Here is a 23,276-nt window from a genome sequence, read left to right as displayed (position 1 = left end):
CAGCATCCCATGGTCACAAGATCACCATTTGAAACTTTCCCTGCTGGTTTCCCACAAGCCAAGTCAATGGGGAAGCTGACAGGGGAAGTCACAAGTCACTTGGGTAAGTCTCCCTCACCCACCATGGCCTTTCTTCACTTGCCCGCATGCACTGTGCCTTCCTTCCCCCCTTTATTTGCCTGCACGCACCGTGTTCTCCTTCCCCCCTTTGCTCCCATCAGCGCCCTCCTTCCCCCCTGAGTTTTGGGTAATGAAGGAAAAGGTTTGGGAAGCACTGGGTTAACTCCTGGTTAAATCAATTATGAGAAGTGGTTTTCTGATAATGTGACCATACTGTCTGCATATATACTCAATCCACAACGGTTAGTAGTAATGTATGGCTGTGAGAGCTGGACCATAAAAAAGGCCGAGCGCCGAAGAATTGATGCCTTTGAACTGTGGTGCTGGAGAAGACTCTTAAGAGTTCCCTGGACTGCTAGGAGGTCAAACCAGTCAATCTTAAAGGAAATCAACCCTGATTGCTCATTGGAAGGACTGATAATGAAGCTCAAGCTCAGATATTTTGGCCACCTAATGCGAAGAGAGATCTCTTTGGAGAAGACCCTGATGCTGGGAAAGATTGAAGGCAAAAGGAGAAGAGGACGGCAGAGGATGAGATGGTTAGATAGCATCACTGAAGCAATGAGCATGAAACTGAGCAAACTCAGGGAGGCAGTGAAGGACAGGAAGGCCTGGCGCAATATGGTTCATGGGGTCACGAAGAGTCGGACACGACTTAACGACTAAACAACAACACAACGGTTAGAAAGGCTATCTCGACTGGGATGCAAACATCCGGACGACCACTAGATGGCAGCAGAGAGTGAAGAGTTTTCTGTATTTCTTTGCTACGGTTCTGCAATCTTCCAGATTTCTGTAGCCCTACCTAAACTCATATACTAGACCCTTCTTATCGCCCACCAACGACTGGTAATTCCTAGCCATAGGCGCTTCCTAGCCTCCCCCGCCGGCGTTCCTGCCGAGCAGCTACGGCTGCTATCTCCACCCAGTGGAAGCCGACTGGAAGTGAATCCCTTCCGCAAACATAAAGCAGCATTCTAGGAAGTGCCATTTTCTCAGGAAAGGGGGGAGTGAAAGACGGAGGAAAATGAAGAGGCCGGGAGAACAAAAATCACCTTCCCCAGTGAATGGTGGGGAAGCAGAGATAAAGATAATACTATGTTTCTTGGATGTGACTGGTTTATTTTTAAGAGGCCTAGAAACAGCGGTGGAATGCTGACGAGTCCGTGTCCCCCTCTTTCTTCCAGTTGGGATATTCGCTCAGTTTTGGAACGTTGATCCTTTACCCCGGAACGAGTCCGGAACCCGAGGCTCGAAGAGCTGCTTCGGAGGGCTTTATTTGACTAACGCGGTGGGCAGATTTTTAGCTGCGGATGAGGCTTGTCTCTGGCATGTGATTTCTACCTCTGGGACCTCGCCACCGATCGTTCCTTAGAACATGAGCACAGATACGGTGCTTACTGTGCCTTGAAAGCAGCATCACCCAGCAGTGGTTCTGTACCGTCGCGTTGTGCACAAGCCACAACCGTATTTGCGTTAGTATGCAGCCCCCTCGCTGAGCTTTTAATACCGTCTTTTAAATACTTGCCACGGCCTAGATGACAGTTAGCAACGGGTCACACTCCTGGGGTTAGTTTTATGATTTCGAAGAACTTCAGATTTCGACAAGGATAGAAATTGTAACTAGCAGACAAGGTAAGTGATGCAGGGTTTTAAAAATGCACTTTTAACGCTATTTTTAAATAGTGGGATGCTCCCGAGTATTAGGAATGTGTATTGATTTCTAGATATGTCGCGTCATATGTGAGTCTTTGAATACTGAGATTTTCCTTGTGCCTAAATGTGGGATCCCATGTTCTTCTAATCACATCACATGTTAATTGACTTTCTAAATAGTTGCTGGGACATGGTTAATAACTTGTCATGTCTATCTGTGTCTTATTATCTTCTGATCTGGATTTACGCAACAGATTAAGCCATGTAGTTTATTGAATGAACCACATTTTCATGTGTTTGCATGACATGCTAAATCAAAAGCCCTGCTTTGCTCACCACATAACCCACCAAGCCACAGTCACAAACCACATTGTGAATCTGTGGTTTGCTTGCTTATAGCTTAGTGTACTATACAAACCCAAGTGATTTATTTAATAAACTTAGTTAAATCATGGTTTACAATTATCCCTCTGTATCTTGTAATCCAGGATAGTATTTTGTGGCTCCAGTGAAGTAGACAGTACTCTGTGGAAGCTTCTGTCATGATAAACATTGCAACACCTGTTTTTACTTCACTTCCTCTTAATGCATTTAGCACTTAAGCATATCCATCCCTTCTTTTATTTCCTGGACCCAACTTATCTGCAGTACTATCTATTATAGAATAGAGTAATAAGGCTGGCCTTTATATTGGTCCACTGGAAGAGGAGAAAAATAGGTAGATCAAAATGGGGTCCAATTATAATTATGTTACTGCTTTATTCTATTAATAACATTTATACCTCTACTATCCTATATAGAATTTTGCAAGTCTCTTGTTTAAAATTCAGAAACTGTGCAATCAGAATGGGAACTAAAACAAGCACTGCTATTAAGCTGGAGCTTGTGTTTAGTAGCTGATATCACCTGGCAGTGGTCTGTTAATATGCATAAAGATGTGAATAGAGGAAAAGGACTGTGATATACTGTGAAAATGGCATTTGAACCTGGACACTATTTCTTGAAAAAAAAATTCCCTGCTGCAGTTGCTAAACTAACTTCCCCAATTTTGTGGACTTCACATATTCTGGATTACAATATCTATCAGCACATGAATGTTAGGGATGAAAGGAAGTGTAATTTCAACTTCTGGGAAAGACTAGATAAGGCTCTCTGGAGGAAACTGACATCTGGTAGGTTTTTTCCTAGTTTTTCTCCAAAACCATTTCTTGATCTTCCCCCTTCTCTGTGTTTTGTGGTTGTTTGGGGACTTAAAACATTTGAGTCTTGCATTGATTATAAGAAAAGAGTAGAATATACATTTTGTTTTCTTTTAATGGACAATAGTACAGTGGTATGATAAAATTTGAACTGGTAATTCTCATGTCAGGTGTGCTTACCTTGTCTGCTAGCAGAACAGCTCCAGAGATAATTGTGTGTATGTGTGTGGGGGTGTATATAAAGCCACGCTCAAAGGAGTTTGCAGTCAACAATTTGATTATGAAATCACTATGGAAAGAAAAAGAGAGCCAGTTTGGTGTAGTGGTTAAGACATCAGGCTAAAAACTGGGAGACCATGAGTTCTAGTCTCGCTTTAGGTACAAAGCCAGCTGGGTGACATTGAGTCACCCCTCTCTCTCTCTGCCCTAGGAAGCAGGCAATGGCAAACCACTTCCGAAAAACCTTGCCAAGAAAACTGGAGAGCCTTGTCCAGGCAGTCACCAAGACTGACTCGAAGGCGCACACACAGACATACACAGTAGAAAGAAGATACTAGACAGAGAAAGTTATAGGGGAAAATATACATTCAGTTCAGCTACATAAAAGGAACTTTTAGCACAAGGACACCACATTGAAAGCAACTCCAGATCCCTGTGCTCCCATGCACAAAAAAACTGAGCTGATTTTTGCTGGTTCAAATCCCCCCTCCCCCAAATTAGTTTTGTTTACTGTATTTATTTTAACACTTGTATTTGTGGAGCTTGTAGGTAGTATATTTCTCCTTTTACAGGAACTCTGTCTTCTCCCACTTTCCTGCTCCTGGGCTTCAGGTTTTTGAAGAGGACAGATGGTTTGATGCATTTTCTGCTCCATTTCAAAATTACTGCTGTGATATATATATTTAGAGATTTCTAGCTTGAGATTAAACATTTGTACCTGCTTCCTAGTAAATAGTCTTTAAAATGTGGCTTTTGCAGTTCTTGGAATCAGGCATTCATGAAGTAGACTGCTGTCTCCCCAAAACTTGTTCCTGCTTGCTTTCTAATGTATTGTATTGGCTTTAGACATGCCTGTGCATAATGTGTGCTTCTTCATCCAAAAGTATTCTTAAAATATAGGTTTTCACATTGGCACACATTCATATCTGAATACTGTTTTGCCCCTAGAGCATTTATGGCTCCAAAGTTATCCCACCCACCCCCTTTCTTCAAGCGCTACAGTACTTTAAAAATGTCTGTGATTTACTGCTGATAGCCTTCTAGAGTATATGTTCTCAGAGTGACTAGCAAAATGTAAAGAAAGCTGTTTCAGATCAGTGGGCTTTTTCTAAAGAAAGCAGTTAAAAGGGAAACCTTAAAGGCAGAACTTGCCTTACTGGCACCTTCCTTTTTCATTGATTTCTTTTGTATAGTTCTGATGACAGTAATCATTTTTCTAAAGTTGAATTGAGGGGTCCTGTCTGCCTGCAGAAGGGTTTATTTCTCTCCTCTCCCTCAGGTTACTCCCAAATCTCAAGGACATATTTGGCTAGGAAAGCTAGGTGAAATCCATCTAATGTTGGATGTTGCCCTTAGTCTTGTGGTTTAGATGACATTTTCTCCATTTTCTTGTATTATCTCTCAGATATAATGTGCTGAGGCTTTTAGCAGATTTCTAGAAAGCTGTGGTGTTGGTTAATTTAGTAAGCTTCATACAATCTTGCAGAATAGCTTCTTCCTTTTGCAATTCCATGTGATTCCATTGATAGCCACTCCTCAGGCTTTGAAATGTTAATCTGGAGCAAAGGTTAAAAATGTATGGTTCTCCAGTTGCTAGATTCCCATCACCCAGAGTCAGTGTAACCAGTGGTCACAGTTAAAGGGAGTTGTAATCTAATGACATCTAGTTCTGATGTCATTACAGGTAATTCTCGACTTACGACTATTTGTTAAGCGACCATTTGAAGTTATGACGGTGCTGAACGAAGGGACTTAATGACTGGTCCCCAAAGTTACAGCTGTTGCAGCGCCCCTGTGGTCACATGATCAAAATTCAGGTGCTTGGCAGCCTGCCCATGCTTACAACCGCAGGGGGCGCTTCAGTTCTCCTCACCCACCTATCTCCCCCCATCTATGCCTTTTTGGCCCCCTGCACTCCATGGCCCCTGCCATCCTAGCTGATCTTCGCCATCTTCTTGCTCCCATTGTTGACTAAGCATGCCCAGCCTGGCCCTTTGTGAGTCAGCTGCTGGGCGTATGAGGCTTTCTTCCTAAGGAAAGCATGTCAGTTTCCTCACGAGACCTGGGGAAGATGGCCTCACACGGTCAGCAGCAAAGGTCCAGGGCGAGCATGCTTTGTCAGCAATGGGAGCAAAATGACAGCAAAGGTCAGGTGGGGCAGCAGAGCACAGGGTGGCAGGGGCTTCGAAGTGCAAGATGGGGAGGGCAACTGCAGCTGGGACTGGGCTGGAGCAGCTGGGGCTTCCTGGGGCGTGGCGGCTTTGTGCTGCGCTGCTGGGCCAGGCTAGGGTTGAGCTCCATGTGGCACAAAGGTGCTTCTTGGCATCCCGCAGCTCTGGGACTTTTTGCTTTTTGCTGGGGTTGAGCTTCATGGAATGCAAAGGGGCTTCTCTGGCGCACTGTGGCTCTGGAGTTTTTTTGCTGGGGCTGGGCTTTGTGCGGCGCAAAGAGGCTTCCTGGTGCCACAGCCCTGGGACGGGGCTGGGCTTTGTGCGGCGCAAAGGGGCTTCCTGGTGCCACAGCCCTGGGACTTTTTACAGCCCCAGAGCTATGGTGCACCAGGAAGCCCCTTTGCACCGCATGAAACCCAGCCCCAGCCTGGCCCAGCACCACAGCACAAAGTAGCTTCCTGGTGCACCGCGGCTCTGGGGCTGCAAAAAGCTTGCAGCCCCAGAGCTGGTGTGCGCCAAGAAGCCCCTGAGCTGCAGCATATTCTTTCCCTAGCCTTCCTGAGCTCGCGCTGCACCGCAGCACCCCACATCCGCAACTCATGTGTGGCCTGCACCAGCCCACCCAGGCCTCTCCCACCCCCCACCCCCCATGGCACCCCAATGCTCCTTACCTGGAATTCCCACCTCTTCCCACTTAACAACCTGCGCATCTGGGGTAATGATGGCAACTTGGACTGCCCAGGATTGCCGTTGCTAAGTGATGCGGTCACATGACATCACACTTTATGACTGCATCGCTTAGCAACAGAAACTCTGGTCCCAATTGTGGTTGTAAGTCAAGGACTACTTGTGTATGTACAAGGATAATGCTTGACTGAGAAACTGAATTAAGTAACAAGAAGCCATTCTTGGCCAACCATTTGAAACCATTTGAACTGAATCTGTTGCTGTCCCTTGCTGATGGGAAACTTTTTTTTAATCCAGTGGATTTTTTCTTCAGACCAGGGAATGGAGAGAGAAGTAATTTTCAACAATTTTCTTGCCTTCTGCATCTCCTGTGTTCCCAAATCTGTTCCAGAAGATGAGTGACACACAGGGAGGAGGGTTGGCAAAACCTGCTTTAATTCCATTGGCTGAAAGAGCACTCTGATTACCAAGCCATGTTGTTGGGTGTAACTTGTGTATTGATTTAAGGTATTAAATATGAATTTAAAATCAATAGGAACCAATATGTTCCTCTTTTCATCAAGTTTGCTTTAAACTGCTTTTTGCTGTAAATATGTTTCAGGCAGGTGAAAAATTCTGTGAGTGGAAAATTAGACTTTAAATAACAGGTTTGATACTTGTTTCCTATAACTAAACATATTATGAAATATGTTGAAAGCAGTTTGGAGCATTTTTTTGGAAGAACAAATACACAACAATACTCTCCCTTCACAAGTGCTTTGGTCATATCTCTGAAAGACAGTGAGAAATCATGGTTTTTGCCAAGAAACCAAAACAACAAACCTAGATAATTGAGCAGAACAGGAGTGAATAGGTACCCTTCTTTAAAAATCTAGGAGTAATCTTTCATGACCAGGGGTCTGGAAAACCCGTATTAAGTGAGTGGCATCCCAAAATCTATACATCTATCAAAAGGTGTTTTTTTTTCTTTTACTCCAAAGGAAGTGTACTGATATATCCAGCACTAAAGCTTTTCAAAGCTAAAACACCAGTCCAAATACTCGTTGCAGTTCAGGTTGGCCTATAAATGAAGACGAACATCCTGGAGACAATACAAGCCCAAGTTTTTAAGGTCTTTATTTGCTTCATCCCCAATGCAGTACTTAGGCTTGAGTTTGGGATGCCCAGAATTGAACAAGGGGCATGGAGACGATGGGCAGATTGGCATACTGGTTGAAGATCAGATTTTTTTTTGTACAAGGTTGCTACTGCTAGTCTTAGCTGACAGTTATCTTTCACTATGACAGAAGTGTTAGAACAGAAATTAAGAACATCTGGAGTGCCTGCAGGTTCCTTATTAACTTCAGACTATGTTCAGGCCAAACAGCTGGTGTTATAAAGATTGGATGACATCAAAAGCAGTCTGAAGGCAGCTCACTGTCTCAGAGCTCCAGAAATATGCTCGACACAAGCTCTTGGTACCCTGAAAGATATTCATACATTCTTACTTCCTCTAGTTTGAAGGCAAGATTTTTCAGAGCCAGATACAACATCCTTCCATCCTTCCATCCACCCTATACCCTATACCACTTAGCAGGTATGGCAATATTCCCCTATCTCAGCATGCTTGTTCTTCTGATTTCAGGGAAATTGATAGAATTCAACATATTGTGACCTTTATAAGGAACTCTGAAAGGACATCACAAGCCCTCTTTTACTAAGTGTACCTGGGATAACAGATTATTTTTATACAGGTAGTCCTTGCTTAGCTACCACAATTGGGACCAGCAACTTAATCGCTAAGTGCTGCAGCCGCTAAGCGAATCATCACATGACCATGACTTACAGTTTTACTTCTGCCTTCTCTATTAACTCTGCTTGTTGCAAGCTGGTTGCGAAATGTGAGTGGCGGTCATGTGACTGGGAATGCTGCAATGGTCATAAATGTGAGGATTAATCACAAAGTTATTTTTTAGCACCGTTGTAACTTCAAACGGTTGCTGCCCAAGGCAGTCAGTAAGGGAGGAATACTTACACCCATTTTCTACTTTCAGACTCAAACCATGAAACCACCTATACGGTAGCCAAGTGTATTGTTGCAACAGTTAAAACGAGACAGCAATTAACATCAAACATAACTTGACAATTTTTTTCTCTTTCCTTTTAACTGTCTCATTTTATTTGGTTGTTTCTGTTGCTGCTCTCTGATTGCAAATAAAGGATTTGATGTGATGTGATGTGATGTGATTTGATTTGAAAGAATGAGGTTAGAAATGATCAGAATTGGAAAAAACCCATGTGTTTCTTCATCTCCTAGATCATGTGCACAAAGTGTGGTGCTTCATATCTTCAGCAACTGATTGGAACACTGTACCTAGCCTAAAATATTGTGGAAGGCAACATTTGATTGTAGTGACTAAATCTGGCACATTCTACATGACCTGCAAATCTATTATGTGTGAGTTTTTCAGTGGCATAGCCAGCGTTTATTCTGCTTCAGACCTAAGAGTACAACAGATTATGAGTAAATCTAATACTTTGAAGTCTGTGATGTGCATTATGCCATTCAGTACTACTACTGAGTTCTGGTTGCCAGTTGGATCATATCTTAATCCAGAAGGCCAAAAGAAGCCAGTTCGGGGTCTGAGACATAGACACAAAAAGGAAAATGGAACTACAGAGTATAGATCTAGAGTACAGATTTACAAAATAGATAAATACAGAAATAGCTATATAAATAGCTTTAAGGGAATAAGTACAGAAACAATGAGAAAAGTGTGTAGGATAAGAGTAAGCAATCAAGCATAGGAAGTACGGAAACAGATATTTATAAGGATAAGCACAAGCTTACTGACATTTAGTTTTCTAAGAAAATGCCCATTTCCCCACTCAATAGCACCCATTATCAAAAGTCTCTCCTGGGTGCATTTGTTGTGTCATCACCAAAAGAATCTGTGTGCTTGAAATTTATTCTTCCATAAGAATTTTTGCTGATTTTAAACTATGGAAGAAAGGTACTCCTGCTTTCCAAGAAATGTTAAGTGACAGTCAAGAGAAAGGGCTTTTCAGTGGTGGCATTCAGTATTTCTGTGGAAAAAGGCAGGCTTCTTTATTTTTTCCTGTGCTAGTGACCTATAGAATGAGATGTATGTGCTAATCTAAATTAAAAGTGGATTTGAGAAATTGCCATAATGTTAAAGGCAATGGGAACACTCAGAACATGTTAGTTCTAATTGAGAAAATCACCACGGTACTTTTCTTTCTACAGTGCTCTTGCACTCTTCTGTGCTCAGTTGAAGCAAATCAAGTTCTCTGCAGATCAGATGATATTGTGATTGGACACTTGCTATCCCTTTAAATTTCCACTCTCCCCCATTGCAATCTTGGATTTTCCTTCAAATAGAGAAATTCCAATTTAGGCTTCTGCAGAAGTGGTAATGTTTCACTGCCTTATGGAAAGCCTGTGTGATTGGAGAGGATGTGTAGCTTGTCCTACCTTTTAGCCCCATGGGATCCTGCTGTGATAGACAATTGCATGACTAATTAATGGGTGCAAACATAGAAGTGCAGCCATGCCATCAGAAGGAAAAGACATGGTTCCATGGCAACCCCAAAAACACCAATAAATTGCTCTTTTTTTAATGAGAGGGAATTGATATATGTTTTAGCAGAAGGAGCCTTTTCTTTATTGGCTGCTGGTAAATGAGTACAGATTGTATCCAACTATTGGCCTGGAAAGATAAGTCCTGATTGGCTGTTTTTCTGTAGATTCACAAACATGCAAACATATTTGTTTGCATGGAGTCCTAATATCCTAATAGTCAGAACAGATTGCTCATCCCTGCTGAATGTTAATACTGGAATCAGGAGACTTGGGTGATGGAAATGCTGACTACTGAGAAGCAGCAGTAACAGGAGCTGGCCATATGGGTTAGGCACTGGCATTGGTTATGGACCAAGTCAAAGCTCTTCCATTAACTAAGACATTTCATGGTACTTTTAGTTTTTGCACTTTATTACATTACTGCAAGTTTGCTTTTTGGACTAAATGAATGATTGCACCTCATCCAATTTAAAGGAAGAAGACCCTGAATTTAAAATGCCAACAAAGGAGTAGACAGAAAAAAATATATGAACAATAAAAGACAAAAGGCCTGTGCAATATTCTTTTCAAGGTTCCCCATTTGGTTAGCCTGTAAGTTGCCAACTCCAGCTGAACTCAGTTCTGTAGATTTTACCCTCCAATAAATTTCTCTTAATGTGGCATGTTTGTATGTATATCTGCCAGAAGCCATGCTCCAAAAAAGAGCTGGGCCAGGTCAAAAAATGCCTTAGTGCAAGCCAAACTCCTCTCCTCAAAGCATTAAAGCAACTATGTCCTGGGGAAAGCTCAAATGGCTGTTTCAGAAGCTGTACTCAGCCAGTTCAGTTCACCGGCAGTCCCAAAAAACTGGGAACAGCCTTTGAAGTGGTTGAACAAGGTGTCCAAAAGATGTATCTGCTTTAATGCTTCCAAGGATTACCTCCCCTCCAAATTCACAAAGTTAATTCACAAAGTTAACTATTTAATAAGAAGGAGCAACTTTATCTTCCAATCTGCATGGAAGGTTTTGTTGTCCTTGGGGGAAGGATTGTTCTTGCTATTTCTTCTTTTTTGTAATTGATAGGATTTTCTGATGGTCCTTGCAGTGGGATGTTTGTATTTCTTGCGAGCTGTTTTGTAGACTCACAAAAGTAGGGGAGCAGAATATAAATATATAAGTAATGCATTTCCTTACTTTTTGTACTTTTCTCTTAGTATAAAACTTAAAATTATCTTTTAAACATTAATTGCCTATTCTCAGATTTGATTGTTTGCAACAGCTGTCACTGCCAGTACAATTGAAACATTTTTAACACTGGTCGGAAACAGGTGGGACCCATTCTGAATGTTTTAAGCTATGGCGACAGAAATTGTAAAAGATACTACAACATATTGTTGAGAATGTGGTTTTGCTATAAGCCTAGTATAGTTTGTGTTTCTATTTTTCACCAGAATATCGCCTTGTGCAAACTTATTGGTGGATAAATAATGATGAATTAAATTGAATTTATTTCTGAGCAGACACATGCAGGATCTTAAATTGTTATTTGCAAATGTTTTATTAATTTTAATTTGTTATTTCAAATGACTTGCAGTTATAGGCAATAAACTAATGGTTCAGTAGGCTGTAGACAACTGTGCTGAAAATAAATAATTGTCCTAATTTTTATATTATGTGCCTGAAGCAATTTCAATTAGGGTTTTAAATATTTTTCCCTGCATTAAATTTGGACTGCAATTAGTCATATATCTGGATAGCGTAGTGCTGGCTATGTGTTCATCTGTGTAAATGGAAGTTTATTCAGACCTTTCTCTTTTAAGTGAAATCCCTTATGCATTACACGAGCTAAAACAAATTCCACCATTTGGTTTTCATTAGCTCTGTAACTGAAACAAAAACATATTTAATCCTGGAGTATTTTGAACTTAATGCACAACTTTGCTGGGGAGTATTTAACTGTGGTATCAATTGCAAGCCAGCTACATGCCAATGCCTCAAAACTGTCACTAAGCTAGATGTTAAATTACCTTTCATGTGCACAAGATTGCATTGTGTGTAGAAGCATGAAGAGATTTCAGTGAGGTGAGAGAGAGATTTGATCACAGAAGTAAACAGTGAAAAAAAAAATGCTGGCAATGAAATGCAAGCTGACTTGCTAAACTAGCCATCTCCAACCTGGTGTCCTTTGGACATGTTGGACTTCAGCTTCTAGAAGTCCCAGCTAGTAAGAACAAGTTTTGCCTTGTATTTTGATTGTTGATCAATTTACCAGTCTGATCTGTTTATCTTTTGTGGAAGGCTGTTGGAAACAGAAAATTTACGTTTAAAAGCATGGATTTGTGTCATTCATTCATTAGATTTATGTCCCATCTTATATTTAAATTCTTGGACAATTTCCTTTTAGCCTTATCAGCTTGTCTATTAATAGACCATTCTCCAAATGACAGCCACCTTGTAAGAGCACCAGGGTATGCTTTCAGAATTGCAATGTTCTTACCAGCCCCAAATGGTCAAGTGACCCCAATCTAATTCAGGACACTTTAATCAGGTAAATAACAAATTTAAGTTAAATCCACATGTTAAAGCGACTTTTTAGAAGATGCTGCTTATTTGTTTTAAAACGAGGGTGGCTACTTGTTTTAGGCAAACCCCATCTTAGAAGAGATATCTTGTGTGAAAAATTCTAGGAGGAGAGCCATGTTGGTAGATGGTGGTAAAAAATCAGAAGGACTCTCGTAGTACCTTTTCCTACTACAAATGTTATTCAAAGGCATAAGCTTTCATGATCTGCAGTTGACTTCATCAGATGCATCAACTGTTAGCTGGAAAAGGTGCTACCATATTCATGATTTCTTGTGTGAGAAAGTAAGGGAGTGTGGATTGGGGAATATTTTCTAAAATGATACATGCCTGATATCTGTGTTTTTCATAAATAATGAATACATAAACTTCATAAGGATTTTAAAACTGCTGCCTGATGGAGGGTGTCTTTTAAATCCCATTATTTGTAATGAATTAAACATTTCAATAAATCTGTGCAACAGCACAGGTTTAGGAAGTGTTCATATACAGAAAGACCTATTGAAACATGAGATGGATGGGAAATGAGATTAAATTTCCCATTATCTCATAGTTTCAATATGAGAACAGAAACAAGGGAGAAGTAGTGGCAGGATCTAAAGCAAGAACTGAAGACCTATTGCTTTCCATATGATTGGATTATACAGTAGGTCTACAAATCTTTCACTTTTGGCGTGCTGATTATGGCTTATGACTGTTGTAGAGTACCACGTGGCCTTTTGCTGATCTAGAGAAATTGTGTTCTGATAAGAGAGCATGGGATTACAGATTGGGGCAAAGGATTAAAAAATAGGGAAAGTGTGGAAGAGATATATGAAATAAGCGTTGTATTTTGGGCTCTGCTAGGAAGTCATTGTTATGCTGCCTGCCACTGAACTGACAAGTACTATACTTAACTTCTGAGATGGATTTCTTTTTACCAAATTTATGATTTTACAAAAGAGATAAAGTATATATTACTATGGGAAAATAGTGAGAGGGTGGCCAAGTCTATTGCAAATATAGGTTTTTGATAATTATTTGATACACTTGCAAAATTGAATTGTTCTCTGTATCTTTTGCTTTACTGCTAAGAAGCCAAAATCTTTAGTTTACTTACTTATCTTCATGCCACATAATAAGTTGTTATACAAGCTGGATGGTATTGGAGCTTAAGCTCTTCTTATAAGGTCTAAAAGCCTAACCTAAATTGTTTAATATTTTGTGTTGTGTAATAATTTCAATTACATTTCAATTACGTCTTTATATTCAGTGGCACATAAGCTATTTTGTGTAAAAAAGGTGGAAATAGGGTAATTTTTGTAGGATAAAATGAAGAAAAAGAGGCAGAATCATACAGAATTACCTATAGATTTTGGGTCCAGATTACAGCAACAATTTTTATACTTACAGTGCAATTTGATTTTAAAAATACAGATATTAATGGCCCAGTTTTGATACTAACTGGTAGGCTGAATAATCTGTTCTGCATGTCCTTTCATTATTGTCATGCATGCTTGAACCATTCTTTGATTTCCATTTGCTTACTCTGTTTCCTTTGTAACTATAATGTGCTTCATAATTTTTAGGAATGTGAAAGCTCTGAGAATTTAAATTTAAAGAGATGTACTCTTTAGGCAACAAATCAGAACTGACAGCTTCCAAAAAATGTATTATTAATTTGAAGCTTTTAATTTTTTTTCTTAAAGAAATCAAATTAAAGGTTTCCAAGCCTGAAATAATGCAGTTTTGCTTCGAATGCAAGTTTGCCAACTAAAATAGGAAAATTCCAACTCTGCTTTCAAACTCCAGGGTAGGAGTGGCTAAAATACCTAAGCCTAAGAGGCTGTGTAGAAACCTTCCAACTCACAAGGGCCCCAGGATCTGCTTCTAGATTTTTTTTCCCTTAAGATTTGAGAGGGGCGGAGGAGAAGAGCGCTTAAATTTTCTCTCCTCCCCCACCTACTTTTCTTATTCTTCTTGCCTTCCTAGCAGTTTTGAAATTGGATACAGTTGTCCAGTGCTTTCAGTGAGATGTAAATGGAAACGTGTTGTTAAAAGTCACATCAATAGTTCCCGCTCCCCATCCACCCTCTTTTTTCATACCTTTCTTAAAAATTATTTGCTACTGTGGCATTTCACAGTTTCACAGAAACAAAAATCTTCATATGTTAATATGCCTTCTGTTGTCTTCATTTCATCAATCTGTCATTTTATGATTTTAGTACTAATCAGATCTGCATTTTTCTGAATATCATTAGCTGAGTTCATACAGCGTGCTGAAGCAACATGAATTTGGGTGTTTGTGGCTTAGCATGTTCCATGAACTCAGCCAATGTGCCTGTCAACTGTAGTTTGTGGTATAGCATGTTGCATGTAACCAGGTAATCAAAGGGTATTCGGTAAACCATAATTAGGCAAACCAGGCTTAACATCTTCCATGAATGCAGCTTTTTTCTTGTGCAGCATATAATTGGCTTTAATTTTGGAAGCGCTTAAGTGATTTCCTCCACGTTTCTGTGCTTTGCTTAGCACCAGATGTACTTTATTTGTAGGGAAAAAAATGGAAATAGGTGCTTCTGATGTCAATGTGTTTTGGATCCCTTTAAACATTAGAAGTGTGAGATGTGTCCCAATATTGAGGCGGGGAGGATACAGATCTTACTGTTATGATTTTGATTCTTTGTGAGCTGCCATAAAAATGTATAGAAAAAAACCAAAGATACGTGCAGATGTGCATGTTCCAAGAAGAAACTTAGTAGTCACTGGGTGATTTCGAGCATTTTCTTTCCATGGAAGGGAAGCTCTTTCCAAGTGCAGTACTTCTGAGGTAGGGGATCTTCTGAGACAGCTTAAGAGGTGATGCTTCAGGAGTACAAGACAGAAATTGGTGAGTATCATCTTCTTGACCTCCTTTGTGTCAACCAAAGTATCCTTTGTGGGGCGCTGCATAGGTAGTTCGCCTTCAGGCAGATGGAAATGCTGGATCCAAGCCATTGTATGTCTGCTGATGTTGACATAATATCAAATAATATATTTCTAAGAATGCCAAAATAATTTGCCAGACCAAGAAGAAATTAAATAAATTAAATAATTAATGTATTAATTAAATAAAGCACTAGACTGAAAATATGTGGTGTCTTTTTTGTCAGATTTGTTTTTTTCTTGTTGCCCCTTTGATTCAATAAAAGCCAGAATGATATGCACAAGAACTGACTGTAATCAGATTCTGGTACCTCACTATATGTATATGCACAAAATCTTCAGCAAAGTAAAAAGCAGCAAAGTACTGACTGGTCCACAGTTGCAGTATATACAGTTTAGAAGCTTTGGGACTACACCCAATGTTATGCAAGCAGACTTCTGCTGTTTTCTGTTCTTATCTTTTCGGTTTTCTCCTAAATCCCCTCAAGTCTCAGAATCAGAAAGGGAATCCTTTCCACTCCCACATAACTGTTTTATCAGTGGAAAAACAATATTGATACAACCCATCACCTTTAGACTATACAGTAGAAATATCTCAGATAGATAGGTATTATATAAAACTGACCTATTACTGACACGCCTTCGTTTTTCTTTTAGTAGTTAGAATGGTTTCTACCTCACTCCTCTAAATTATTAAGCTAGTGCAACAAATTATTGGCATATAATAGACATTTCTGATAATCTTATGGCATATTCCTGTTGATCCTATTTACAGTTTGAATAATCCAAGAAGAAGAAGAAGAAATAAAGAAGAAAAAAATAAAGTTTCTTCACCCTTTGCTATTGCTTGCTGCAAATGTTTACAATCTGGAGCTTCCCTCTAGTAATAGTAGCTCTTGAAGTGTAATTTTAAAAACCCCAGGAAGTGTTTTCCTGTTTTCTTTATGCAGTCAAAGCTGACCATTCTTTCTCATAATATGATTCAGTATGTTCCTCATTCTGGAAATCTTGGTGTGCCTTAATGGGTTTTTTTTTTCATTTGCTTGAAGTGCATCATATACAATTACAGAGAGGGGAATTTCCAGTGGGAAAGTCATGATGCGTTTAATCTTTCATGAGTCATGGGTAGTGGCTATTAAGAAGCTAGTTTTTTGATATATATAAATACATAAATATATATGCATTTCTCTAATTTGCTTTATTCTCACTTCGGGATGTTTCTTTTATTTTGATTCATTGGCAGAAGAGATCTTCAGTGGCTAATGTCTTTATTTGCAAGTGCTTGTGAAAATAACCTATGATATGAATAAAATGTGAGGTACTGAATTTTATTTTTTTATCATGTTCCATGAAGGACCATCCATCCATCCAGTACAGGATTCAGTCCTAGAAAGCTCTTTCTCTTGAGGGAATAAATGATGCTGCCGTGTTCGTAGAGTTGTACTTCAGCATCCTCTCCTGGTCTCCTCTAGTTTTTTCTTGCCACCTGTTCAAAATGGCCAGTTTTCTTTTCTCAGGCCATTACTGTTCACCATTTTTGGTCAGTGGTTGTCAGTTTTAAGTTGACCACTGAATCTAAGAAGATGCAGTAAGGGGCAAGTTCAAAGGTAGATACTGAAATCCACAAAGGGCAAAGCCAGAGAGATTCTCTTCCGTACTGCACAGCCAAGATCTAGCATTGCAGGGGTTCAAATTGCTTTGCCAAAACGGAAGTGACAGAGCCTGGAATGCATGAAAGTCTTAGGGAACAGACTTTCTCTTTCATCAAAAATTTTGGCCAGGCCCTGTAATGGGGAAGCAGTTGATTTCACTTCAAACATAAAGAGGGTCTTATTTATTTATTTATTTATTTAATCAATCAATCAGTCAATCAGTCAATCAATTTGTATGGCTGCCCAACTTGCAAAATGTGATTCTGGGCAGCTAACATAGGATTAAAAACAAAACAAGATAATACACAGTAGAGCTACAACAGCACAATATAAAACAGCACAAATAGAGGCCAGAAATACAACATTTGTTTTTCAATTTGATCTGATTTGATTTATAAAGCTGCCCATCTTGTGAATGTGATTCTGGGCAGCTAACAACACATTAAAACAATTTTGAAAAACCCAGTATTGGGAAAGGGTAACATTCAGAATCCTAAACCAGTTTACCACACAGGCCTATCCAATATTCTAACACAGTGCCCAGGGGAAAAAACAAGTTTTTAAAGCCTTACAGAAGGCCATCAGGATCAGGGCCATCTGAATCTTTGGAAATATGCCATTCCAAATGACAGGTGCCATGACAGGAACATCTCCTAGGTCCCACCACATGGCACTGATTCATGGAGAGGATCTGAAGCATGTCAGATTTCATGGGATGAGCAGACATAATTGGAGATAGACAATCTCACTTTATAGATGATAACTAGCAGACTTAACATTTTCGTAATAAAGTTAGTACTTTTTCATCTCATCAGCAACACTAACAAAGGATCTCCTTGTCCCATTTCTGCCTTCTGATTCTCCAAGTTAGCTCAGTGGGTGAGGCTGGCTGCTGTAATTGTGTTTGGCTGAATGCAGTTAGTATTCTGCAGGATTGGCAAACCTGTATAGTGAGAGTTTGGATTTATAGAGGAATATATCCATGTCCAACTATTTGAGTTTATTAATATGAAGGGTGAAAATGGCTTGATCTTTCCAAATAGGCCTGGTTAGATGGCAGCTTAATCCTTCTTTAGGAAATAAAAAAAATAGTTAGCTGAGTCCATGCCACAGGGTAAGCCTTAAACAATGGTTTATACAACTACAGTAATTTGGTTTTTGTAGCCTGTTAAGCAAAGCAAGGCATATGCTCATTTAGAACAGTGTTTAAACCTACTTTCTGAATCCCAGGCACAGATGCCTGGTTTTCCACTACTTTGCCATAGTGTATTTCTTCTTTTTTGACCTCCTTTCAGCTGTGTTTTAAACCAAAAGCCAGAATGATATGCACAAGAACTGACTGTAATCAGATTCTGGTACCTCTAGCTCCCAGCAATTGTAAAATAAAAATATAAACCATGTTACCTTTGTAATATGGATTGATCCCTCCCAATGCTAGCTATTACTAATGGATATGAATTGTCTTAGGGCTATAACACATCTCTATGTTGTATGAAATATTCATGCAACTTTATCTTGGGTGGCTTTAACTGACAATGTGGACCAATCCTTTGGGCCCTATTTTACTGTATCTGAGCAACGAAGTTTGAAGTTCCAACTTCTGGAATAAGGGGACGAGTAAGGCACTTGACTGGATTGCACTGGAGCAGCCTCTCCTCTCTCGCAGATCCACCATAGCTGTTTAGTTTACTGGGAAGCTCAGGGAGATAAAATGGCAAATGCCTAGAGTGTTGCTGGAGGAAGACCAGTGGTGTGCCCGAGCTGGAATGAACCAGATCACAAGAACCAGTTGTTAAATGTTCTGGGATTTTTACAAGCCAGTTGACAGCAGAGGTGAACCTCCAACACCTAGCACACTAATCAGCTGTTCTGTGTCTAGCAGTGCAGCGTGGTGGAAGCAATGGAGCTGGCAGAGCCGGTTCTGGAACATTTAGCTGCACGCCATGGAAGAAGACCCATCTTAAATCTGATTGGACACTGATAAGAGTTCACATTCAAGCCTACAGAGTGGCCATTTGAGTGGTAAGAAAAGAATATGTTGCTCCTGTGAACACAACTGCTAATACCACCCAGCAGCATTTTTTAAGGGGACTTGTTCCCTTTTAGAGAAAGATTTATTTATGTATTTATTTATCAAATTTGTCATCGCCCATCTCGTTGAAACAATGGGCAGTTTACAGCAGAGATAAAAGTCATTAAAATACAATATAAAACAGTCCTAATAAATAGCTTCCAAGAAAGATGGAGAGTGGGTGAATAATTCAAGGGAGTGTCGTCAGGGCGCTAACCACCTCCAAGGATGGTTAGAGCACTTATTGCCTCATGCACACTGGCAGAGCCAGGTCTTTAATCCTTTTCGTAAAGCCGAGAGGGTCAGGGCCTGCCGCACCTCTGGGGGGAGAATATTCCAAAGGGCGGGGGCAACGGCAGAGAAGGCTCTCCTCCTGGGCCCCGCCATATGATTGCCAAGAACATCAGAAGGGCCATTGTGCAAAAGTTTCAGAGCCATAGTAGATAAAACCATTCAGATTTGAATGGGCTTCTTCCTGGAAACATGAAATGTGATCTGTAGAGCCTTTCCAGAAGTTGCTGATGAATTACAATGTTTAATAGGGCACTAAACTAGTCATTTCTATATGCTACAAGTATATACAATCTGCTAATGTTTGTATATTATTTGAATACACTCCCATTAAAACATGTCAATATAAAAATAGTTTATATGTAGCAATCGTGTTTGCACCTAACTGTAAAAAAAAAAAAAAAAAAGGAAACAAATATGATGTGGGGGAGACCAGTATCCTAGAACAAGAATATTTTACTTTTTTAGATTTGATTAGCATGCTGGGTACCATGCTCCAAAAATATGGGCACAGCCAGGACAAAAAATAAAATTCATTTAATTCACTTAGAATTAAAACCATGTCAATTAAATATAGTTTAACTTAATAGTGCATTTAATTATTTCTCCCTTGTGTCATTTTAAAAAGTATATAAATATGTTTTACCGCTACTAATAATTTGTCCACACCATTTTAATATTGTTTGTGGTTCTCCCACTTAAAATGTCTTTCTGTTGTAGTTGTTCAGTCGTTAAGTTGCGTCCGACTCTTCGTGACCCCATGAACCATATTGCGCCAGGCCTTCCTGTCCTTCACTGCCTCCCTCAGTTTGCTCAGTTTCACGCTCATTGCTTCAGTGATGCTATCTAACCATCTCATCCTCTGCCGTCCTCTTCTCCTTTTGCCTTCAATCTTTCCCAGCATCAGGGTTTTTCCAAAGACTCCTCTCTTCGCATTAGGTGACCAAAGTATCTGAGCTTGAGCTTCATTATCAGTCCTTCCAATGAGCAATCAGGGTTGATTTCCTTTAAGATTGACTGGTTTGACCTCCTAGCAGTCCAGGGGACTCTCAAGAGTCTTCTCCAGCACCACAGTTCAAAGGCATCAATTCTTCGGCGCTCAGCCTTCTTTATGGTCCAGCTCTCACAGCCATACAATACTACTGGAAGCTTTGGCAATTACTGAGTGTGTATTCAGCAGTTTTAGCCTGACAGTTATTAAGAGGCTAGTCTGAAACTTGTTTTTCAAAGGATTGATGTTACTGCTTATCTTTCTAAAATGTTTTAAAAGTTCTTTTGATATTCAATCCACTAAATGAAATTTTAACACTAGCCTTTCTTCTCTTTCTCCCCATCTATTTTCTGTTGTAAGGAGGAGATGCCAAGCATTCATTTCTATTTTGAATTAACTTAATATACTGTTGCATCTAAAGTACAACATGATTAGTTTTCACCTATCTGAAATTGTCAGAAGGTTGTAGACAAATTTAGGTAGATATGTTTAAATCTCCTTGGAGATCTTCAAGCAACTGGGTGCCCAGGGACTTTTGGGTGCAGTTTCGATGAGCCTGTGCCTGCTTAAATCTGTAATCTTTCTACTCCCATTTTGTATGCCACCATTTAGCTCCACATATGAGCAAATCCTAACCCTGAGCATTTATAATATCCCAATCCCAGAATTTACTAAATAGTGAGGCTCAGTGGACTCATTTGCATGGGATGTGCATAACTTTTGCAAATGCTCCTGGAGGGAATTAAAAAGAGAGTCAATGCTCCCACTGTAGTTCCCATTAACTGGGCATCTATTTTTAAATTGACAGTTCTTTCAGAATGAAGACTAAATGCTGAAACTAAGTTATCCATATACTGAAACATTAAATGATGTTAATGATTCAGTGATCTCTAAAAATTATGCAGCAGTAGTATTATCTTTCCCTTGCTGAGAATATGCAGAACACACAAGAACATTTCACCTTATAGGTGGTGCCATGTCTCCAAGAGCAGGAAGAAAGGTTGTTCAGTGGCTTCTTTTCATATGGACTCTTCTGTCCACTGTACCAGGACAGTGGATTTAGTGGATTTGTTCACAGTGGGACTACCAAGCATGGGCTGCAAAGATCCAGATGACTGCTCTAACTCCTTGTGGCCATCTAAGGGTTGCCCAGACTGTTACAGCCCATGTCTGGTAGTCCAAATTCATAGGCTTCATAGGAGAGGTTGGAAGGAGGATTTTTACTATTCTTAGTACGTTTGAAGGACAGGGCAAGAGGTGCAGTCAACTGGTCAGTAATCCATTTATTCCTGTAGAGAGAGAAATAAAATCAAGGAAGTAGTCTGTTCGTTTGGAAGGATAAATCTCCCTTTGAAAGCCACAGCAGAAGGAGAGAGAAGAAAGAAAATACTGTATATTTCTTTACTGAAAGCTAAAAGTTCCAAATGCAATATATTAAGCTTTGTTTTAGTTACATTAGAACATTTTCATAACCTACATAAATGATAATTGCATTTTTACTAATCTGATATTTTGTAGGAAAATGGCTAAGCCAGCCAGTTTAAATTTAATAAATTCAAGCATGATGATTTTATGAGCAGACCAAGTTGTACATAATGCATTCTGTGTTCCTTAAATAATAGAGTAACTTGAGATAAGCAAATGTTGCTAAAGTCAGTTTTTCTCAAATCACTGTTCCTTTCTTTTACTTGAGAACCTGGGGGGAAAAAAGTCTTTCCAAGCTTCACATTATTTGGAAAATGCTTACTTCGGAGTAAAAAAATAAAGATTCCCTTGAGCTAAGTTGAGCTTAATTACTGTTTTTCTCATAACTGATAAATTGGCATTGCCTCCACAAAACAAGCCTCCAGTACAGAATAATGCAGCAATATGGGCATAAAGGAGAGTCAGTGTGTTTTGATATTTAGAAATTCCATAATGGCAAAAATGCTGCTATCAGAAACTTGCAGCCTTCTCTGGCAATTTGCCTCTCCAGCCAGGCTATGGTGGAGAACACAGTTGATATTTATGAAATTCTGACTGGTAATCATCGTATTTTGACATGGTCTTCTTACTGGTTTTATAACAAATCCTCATTTCTGTGCAGTCGTGTTACAGGATCCTGTCATAAACTTGCTTAAATTTAGGCGCAACTTGATTCTGATGGCAAGTATTTTAAAATCATCACTGTTCTGCACAGTACTAGCAATATTACTGTCCCCCCCCCCTTTTTTTTTTGGCAAGGTAGTTAGAATCTCCAGAATTGTAGCACAAGAAAGAGCTCTTTTTGACCCTAATGATTACTTTACCCTGGCATGTGAGCAAAGTGTCCCCTAAATCCAGTTTGTTCCTTGAAGGCGTGAGAATTTCTCTACTGCATGAGGTCTGTGCAAATCATCTGCACTACAAAGGAATGCATCTCAGCCTGTTTTAGTAATCTGGGAATCGCAAATATTTAGAAACAGCATGCAACAATGGCAAAAGGAGAAGTAATTTAAAGTTTGCTGGATTCTTACTAAAGAATTTCAGGCTAAATCGTATTTGGCCTGAAGTTCAGGAAGGGAAAAAGATCAATTCTTTAAACTGAGGGGTAGAGGAATAGCAACTATTGCACGTTTCAGAAGAAAATAATTATTTGCTTTATTTTAAAACTTAAATTGATTCTCTTAAAATCAAGTTACCTTATTACCAAAGTGACCTAATCCTCACTGTTTAGCCAAGCTGAGAAATTCTTTATTCCTTTTAGGTGTTGAGCTACTATTTAACTTTAATGTTACTATTAAACTGTAGAGATATATATGAAATAGTTTAATTACATACAAATCGGAATCAACGGCTAAAAATGTGTCTGTCATCACTAGTTAAGTATTTGTGCACATTCTGCATATATTAGGCTCCTTTTTTAATTTTATTGTTTTACTACAGTGAAAGAAACCAAAACGCACAAAGTACAAAAAGAGAAAGAAGTAAAAAAAAACCCCAAAAATCACATAAAATATAGCAGTTTTATGTGTCTAAGAAATAATACAGCTGAATTTTTAAACAATAAATTAATCTTGACCACACAGAATCATAATGACCATTCTTTCCATTGCATGAATAAAGAACCAATTCAAGGTTGAGATAGTACACATTTTGACAAATCAAACTTTGGTATCTGTTGTATAAGTGTCTTTCCAAAAGCACATAATAA

The 23,276-nt window shown here is 39.4% G+C and overlaps 1 protein-coding gene across 4 annotated transcripts in view; it reads left to right on the top strand.

Moving 5' to 3' along the window:
- Positions 1 to 1,340: 1,340 nt before the first annotated feature.
- Positions 1,341 to 23,276, top strand: part of DISP1 (dispatched RND transporter family member 1) — an 82,546-nt gene continuing 60,610 nt past the window's right edge. For 2 of the 4 annotated variants that reach the window (XM_088146314.1, XM_088146325.1), the window contains exons 1-2: positions 1,341 to 1,755; positions 18,634 to 18,773. The gene's annotated coding sequence lies outside the window, so the exon portion shown is untranslated. Of the gene's footprint in view, positions 1,756 to 18,630; positions 18,774 to 23,276 lie in introns of all 4 variants that reach the window. The other 2 variants (XM_088146332.1, XM_088146296.1) reach the window with 2 other exon arrangements.

Source organism: Python bivittatus, unplaced genomic scaffold (genome assembly GCF_059951505.1).
Source record: "Python bivittatus isolate LINGU-HERP-01145 unplaced genomic scaffold, Pbiv_v1 ctg000020_np1212, whole genome shotgun sequence".
Classification (NCBI taxonomy): Eukaryota; Metazoa; Chordata; class Lepidosauria; order Squamata; family Pythonidae; genus Python; species Python bivittatus.
This window is presented reverse-complemented; position numbering and strand designations above follow the sequence as displayed.